Raw genomic sequence first — 7500 nt, 5'->3', positions numbered from 1 at the left:
ATCGAAGATATACATATACTTCTCATCAATATCCAAAAGCTTATCGAAAAATAAATTACTCAACTTTTACGTGAAGAATCGTTCACCCAAACCTTATCCCCTATATATGTCAGGAGAACCCAAGGTTCCCCTCCAGACACGATTTAGCAAACTTTTCCCGATCGATCCGACCCACCGAGGCCGTCTCGACCGTCCGCTGCGCCTACTAGGGCCGATTTCTTCGGACTCCGATCAGAAAATATACCGATGCATGTCGTTAACACCTAGTCCGCCTCGTCCGATCTATCTAAACAGTCTCGACGCACCCAACACTCTTTCAAAGTCGGATTACTCGGACTCAATCTGAAAATGGACCGATGCATGACGTCAACACTTAGCCCGCCTCGTCTGATCTATCTAAGCCATCTCGACCCACCCAACACGCCTTCCAAGTCGGATCACTCGGACTTCGATCTGAAAATCTCCGGACTCATTTTTATGAATATCCCCAGTCAGTAAGAACGTTATTTCGCCAATATATACCAACAATAAACCATATTCCAATAGCTGAACCAAAAATATAATTCCCGATCCAAACGTTCTGCATCGCCCAACGCGACCACCTTCCCTATATATGTCAGGAGAGCACAGGGTTCCCCTCCAGACAACACTTACGCTCTATCCCCGACTCTCGGTCGATCGATAGGCCAGGTCAGCGGTGTCTGTTTCGGCCGAAGCTCGGACTTTGGTCAAAATGTTCCGATACAAAATTTGAACCAAGATAGATACAGATATGATTCCTTCTTAAATATACGTTGATTATCGAACAGAATATGGTAAATATTTTGCGATGACCGAGGATTTCATGAATTTTTTTTTTTTTTCGAAAAAATTTTCTATTATCGGAATTTCCTCAAATTTCATTTGGTTGCCTCCTAATGCTTATTAAAAATGATAACCAACAATCAGAATCATTATTTATCATTTATTTCAATTTTTATAATGAAAAACGTTCACGTCCTTTCGCGCCTCTCGATCGTCGTTTACGTGATGCATCGGTCAGCCCTAGTTTACGTGGTGCATCGGTAAGATCGAGTTCACGTTCTGCATCGGTCTGCCCGAGTTTACGTGGTGCATCGGTAAGATCGAGATTACGTGGTGCATCGGTAAGATCGAGTTCACGTTCTGCATCGGTCTGCCTGAGTTTACGTGGTGCATCGGTATGATCGAGTTTACGTTCTGCATCGGTGTGATCTAGTTTACGTTGTGCATCGGTAAGATCGAGATTACGTGAAGCATCGGTATGATCGAGTTTACGTTCTGCATCGGTCTGGACTCTGAGATATATTTTCGACGTGAAAATGTTCCGATACAACTTTTGAACCAGGATAGTTAGAGAGATGATTTTTTCTGGGATGTACGTTGATTGGGGAATGGATTGTGGAAAATAACTTGCCATGACCGAGGTGTTCTCGAATTTTTTTTTTTTTTCGAAAAATATTTTCTGATTTTGGATTTCACTCAAATTTGATTTCGTTGCCTTCTAATGTGTTCTAAAAGAGTAAATCAGTAATCAGAATCGAAAAATATTTTTCGGATTTTTTTTTTTTTGAAAAAAAATTTTCTGATTTTGGAATTTCCTCAAATTTGATTTGGTTGCCTTCTAATGTGTTTTTAAAGCGTAAATCAGTAATCAGAATCAATATTCATTGTCGACTTTAATTTTTATAAGGAAAAATGTTCACGTCCTTAAACGCCTCCCCATCATTAGCCCGAGTCCAAGTCGATGTCAGTCCCGAGCGGACGGTGTCAGATACTACCTATCGCCCCGGTCTGGACTTGGCGAGGTATTTCGACGTGAAATGTTCCGATACAACTTTTGAACCAGGATAGTTAGAGAGATGATTTCTTCTATGTTGTACGTTGATTGTGGAATGGATTGTGGGAAATAACTTGCCATGACCCAGGTGTTCTTGAATTTTTTTTTTTTTCGAAAAAAATTTTCTGATCTTGAAATTTCCTCAAATCTGATTGCGTTGCCTTCTAATGTGTACTAAAAGAGTAAATCAGTAATCAGAATCAATATTCATTGTCGACTTTAATTTTTATAAGGAAAAATGTTCACGTCCTTAAACGCCTCTCCATCGTTACCCCGACTCCAAGACGATGTTAGACCGGAGCGGACGGTGTCAAATGCGACCGATCTCCCCGGTCTGGACTTAGCGAGATATTCCGACGTGAAATGTTCCGATACAAAAATTTAACTGTGATAGTTAGAGAGATGGTTCCTTTTGTGATGTACGTTGATTGTGTAATAGAATATGGAAATAAACTTGAGATGACCGAGGTCTTCTGGGATTTTTTTTTTTTTTCGAAAAATATTTTTCGATTTCGGAAATCCCTCAAATTTCATTGAGATATGTCCTAATGTGTTCTTAAAACTTAAATCAACAATCAGAATTAATATCCAAAAGTTATTTCATTTTTTATAAGGAAAAACGTTCACGTCCTTTCCGCTCCCAAAAAGTGAGATATCATAGAAAATATCGCTATATTTGTTGTTTACGGCCATACCACGCTGAAATTGCCAGTTCTCGTCAGAACACTGAAGCCAAGCAGCGTCGGGCGCGGTTAGTACTTGGATGGGTGACCGCTTGGGAACACCGCGTGCTGTAAGCTTTTTTTTTACGTTCTGCATCGGTCTGCCGAGATAACGTGGTGCATCGGTATGATCGAGTTTACGTTCTGCATCGGTAAGATCGAGATTACGTGATGCATCGGTAAGATTGAGATTACGTGGTGCATCGGTAAGATCGAGTTTACGTGGTGCATCGGTAAGATCCAATTCACGTTCTGCATCGGTAAGATCCAGTTCACGTGGTGCATCGGTAAGATCGAGATTACGTGGTGCATCGGTAAGATCGAGTTTACGTGGTGCATCGGTAAGATCCAATTCACGTTCTGCATCGGTAAGATCCAGTTCACGTGGTGCATCGGTAAGATTGAGATTACGTGGTGCATCGGTAAGATCGAGTTTACGTGGTGCATCGGTAAGATCCAATTCACGTTCTGCATCGGTAAGATCCAGTTCACGTGGTGCATCGGTAAGATTGAGATTACGTGGTGCATCGGTAAGATCGAGTTTACGTGGTGCATCGGTAAGATCCAATTCACGTTCTGCATCGGTAAGATCCAGTTCACGTGGTGCATCGGTAAGATCGAGATTACGTGGTGCATCGGTAAGATCGAGTTTACGTGGTGCATCGGTAAGATCCAATTCACGTTCTGCATCGGTAAGATCCAGTTCACGTGGTGCATCGGTAAGATTGAGATTACGTGGTGCATCGGTAAGATCCAGTTCACGTGGTGCATCGGTAAGATGGAGATTACGTGGTGCATCGGTAAGATCGAGATTACGTGGTGCATCGGTAAGATCTACTTTACGTTCTGCATCGGTCTGCCCTTGTTTACGTGGTGCATCGGTAAGATCGAGATTACGTGAAGCATCGGTATGATCGAGTTTACGTTCTGCATCGGTCTGCCCGATATTACGTGGTGCATCGGTCTGCCCTAGTTTACGTGGTGCATCGGTTTGGACTTAGAGATATATTTTCGACGTGAAAATGTTCCGATACAACTTTTGAACCAGGATAGTTAGAGAGATGATTTTTTCTGGGATGTACGTGGATCGGGGAATGGATTGTGGGAAATAACTTGCCATGACCGAGGTGTCCTCGAATTTTTTTTTTTTTCGAAAAAAATTTTCTGATTGTGGAATTTTCTCAAATTTGATTTGGTTGCCTCCTAATGTGTTCTAAAAGAGTAAATCAGTAATCGGAATCGAAAAATATTTTTCGGATTTTTTTTTTTTTTCGAAAAAAATTTTCTGATCGTGGAATTTCCTCAAATTCGATTTGGTTGCCTTCTAATGTGTTTTTAAAGCGTAAATCAGTAATCAGAATCAATATTCATTGTCGACTTTAATTTTTATAAGGAAAAATGTTCACGTCCTTAAACGCCTCCCCATCATCAGCCCGAGTCCAAGTCGATGTCAGTCCCGAGCGGACGGTGTCAGATACTACCTATCGCCGAGGTCTGGACTTGGCGAGATATTACGACGTGAAATGTTCCGATACAACTTTTGAACCAGGATAGTTAGAGAGATGATTTCTTCTATGTTGTACGTTGATTGTGGAATGAAATACGGAAAATAACTCGCCATGACCGAGGTGATTACGATTTTTTTTTTTTTTCGAAAAAAATTTTCTGATCGTGGAATTTTCTCAAATTTGATTTGGTTGCCTCCTTATATGTTCTAGTAGCGATAATCAACAATCAGAATCAAAATCCATGGTCGGGTTTGATTTTTATAAGGAAAAATGTTCACGTCCTTTTTTACAACCCCGACTCATTGACGATGTTAGAACCGAGCCGGCGGTGTCAGATACGACCGATCGCCCCGGTCCCGATCGTCATTTACGTTGTGCATCGGTCTGCCCGAGATTACGTGGTGCATCGGTATGATCGAGTTTACGTGGTGCATCGGTAAGATCCAATTCACGTTCTGCATCGGTAAGATCCAATTCACGTTCTGCATCGGTAAGATCCAGTTCACGTGGTGCATCGGTAAGATGGAGATTACGTGGTGCATCGGTAAGATCGAGATTACGTGGTGCATCGGTAAGATCTACTTTACGTTCTGCATCGGTCTGCCCTTGTTTACGTGGTGCATCGGTAAGATCGAGATTACGTGAAGCATCGGTATGATCGAGTTTACGTTCTGCATCGGTCTGCCCGATATTACGTGGTGCATCGGTCTGCCCTAGTTTACGTGGTGCATCGGTTTGGACTTAGAGATATATTTTCGACGTGAAAATGTTCCGATACAACTTTTGAACCAGGATAGTTAGAGAGATGATTTTTTCTGGGATGTACGTGGATCGGGGAATGGATTGTGGGAAATAACTTGCCATGACCGAGGTGTCCTCGAATTTTTTTTTTTTTCGAAAAAAATTTTCTGATTGTGGAATTTTCTCAAATTTGATTTGGTTGCCTCCTAATGTGTTCTAAAAGAGTAAATCAGTAATCGGAATCGAAAAATATTTTTCGGATTTTTTTTTTTTTCGAAAAAAATTTTTCTGATCGTGGAATTTCCTCAAATTCGATTTGGTTGCCTTCTAATGTGTTTTTAAAGCGTAAATCAGTAATCAGAATCAATATTCATTGTCGACTTTAATTTTTATAAGGAAAAATGTTCACGTCCTTAAACGCCTCCCCATCATCAGCCCGAGTCCAAGTCGATGTCAGTCCCGAGCGGACGGTGTCAGATACTACCTATCGCCGAGGTCTGGACTTGGCGAGATATTACGACGTGAAATGTTCCGATACAACTTTTGAACCAGGATAGTTAGAGAGATGATTTCTTCTATGTTGTACGTTGATTGTGGAATGAAATACGTAAAATAACTCGCCATGACCGAGGTGATTACGATTTTTTTTTTTTTTCGAAAAAAATTTTCTGATCGTGGAATTTTCTCAAATTTGATTTGGTTGCCTCCTTATATGTTCTAGTAGCGATAATCAACAATCAGAATCAAAATCCATGGTCGGGTTTGATTTTTATAAGGAAAAATGTTCACGTCCTTTTTTACAACCCCGACTCATTGACGATGTTAGAACCGAGCCGGCGGTGTCAGATACGACCGATCGCCCCGGTCCCGATCGTCATTTACGTTGTGCATCGGTCTGCCCGAGATTACGTGGTGCATCGGTATGATCGAGTTTACGTGGTGCATCGGTAAGATCCAATTCACGTTCTGCATCGGTAAGATCCAATTCACGTTCTGCATCGGTAAGATCCAGTTCACGTGGTGCATCGGTAAGATGGAGATTACGTGGTGCATCGGTAAGATCGAGATTACGTGGTGCATCGGTAAGATCTACTTTACGTTCTGCATCGGTCTGCCCTTGTTTACGTGGTGCATCGGTAAGATCGAGATTACGTGAAGCATCGGTATGATCGAGTTTACGTTCTGCATCGGTCTGCCCGATATTACGTGGTGCATCGGTCTGCCCTAGTTTACGTGGTGCATCGGTTTGGACTTAGAGATATATTTTCGACGTGAAAATGTTCCGATACAACTTTTGAACCAGGATAGTTAGAGAGATGATTTTTTCTGGGATGTACGTGGATCGGGGAATGGATTGTGGGAAATAACTTGCCATGACCGAGGTGTCCTCGAATTTTTTTTTTTTTTCGAAAAAAATTTTCTGATTGTGGAATTTTCTCAAATTTGATTTGGTTGCCTCCTAATGTGTTCTAAAAGAGTAAATCAGTAATCGGAATCGAAAAATATTTTTCGGATTTTTTTTTTTTTTCGAAAAAAATTTTCTGATCGTGGAATTTCCTCAAATTCGATTTGGTTGCCTTCTAATGTGTTTTTAAAGCGTAAATCAGTAATCAGAATCAATATTCATTGTCGACTTTAATTTTTATAAGGAAAAATGTTCACGTCCTTAAACGCCTCCCCATCATCAGCCCGAGTCCAAGTCGATGTCAGTCCCGAGCGGACGGTGTCAGATACTACCTATCGCCGAGGTCTGGACTTGGCGAGATATTACGACGTGAAATGTTCCGATACAACTTTTGAACCAGGATAGTTAGAGAGATGATTTCTTCTATGTTGTACGTTGATTGTGGAATGAAATACGGAAAATAACTCGCCATGACCGAGGTGATTACGATTTTTTTTTTTTTTCGAAAAAAATTTTCTGATCGTGGAATTTTCTCAAATTTGATTTGGTTGCCTCCTTATATGTTCTAGTAGCGATAATCAACAATCAGAATCAAAATCCATGGTCGGGTTTGATTTTTATAAGGAAAAATGTTCACGTCCTTTTTTACAACCCCGACTCATTGACGATGTTAGAACCGAGCCGGCGGTGTCAGATACGACCGATCGCCCCGGTCCCCGATCGTCCATTTACGTTGTGCATCGGTCTGCCCGAGATTACGTGGTGCATCGGTCTGGACTTAGAGATATATTTTCGACGTGAAAATGTTCCGATACAACTTTTGAACTAGGATAGTTTAGAGAGATGATTTTTTCTGGGATGTACGTTGATTGGGGAATGGATTGTGGGAAATAACTTGCCATGACCGAGGTGTTCTCGAATTTTTTTTTTTTTTCGAAAAAAATTTTCTGATTGTGGAATTTTCTCAAATTTGATTTGGTTGCCTCCTAATGTGTTCTAATAGCGATAATCAACAATCAGAATCAAAATCCATGGTCGGGTTTGATTTTTATAAGGAATAATGTTCACGTCCTTTTTCGCCTATGTTCTTTTTCGACGTGAAAAGTTTCCGATACAACTTTTGAACCAGGATAGTTAGAGAGATGATTTTTTCTGGGATGTATGTTGATTGACGTACGAAACTTGGAAAAAAAATAGAAAAGACCGAGGTACTCTAGAAAAAAAATTTATTGAAAATATTTTTTTGATTTCGGAATTAATTCGAAA

General features: G+C 40.8%; 1 non-coding gene across 1 annotated transcript; it reads left to right on the top strand.

Annotated features, from left to right (window-relative positions):
- The first annotated feature begins 2539 nt into the window (after positions 1-2539).
- Positions 2540-2658, top strand: LOC123688324. Its single transcript, XR_006749853.1, has one exon. It is a non-coding gene; the product is annotated as a 5S ribosomal RNA (ribosomal RNA).
- The last annotated feature ends 4842 nt before the right edge of the window (positions 2659-7500 follow it).

The sequence above is a fragment of the Harmonia axyridis genome, chromosome X (genome assembly GCF_914767665.1).
Source record: "Harmonia axyridis chromosome X, icHarAxyr1.1, whole genome shotgun sequence".
NCBI lineage: Eukaryota > Metazoa > Arthropoda > Insecta > Coleoptera > Coccinellidae > Harmonia > Harmonia axyridis.
This window is presented reverse-complemented; position numbering and strand designations above follow the sequence as displayed.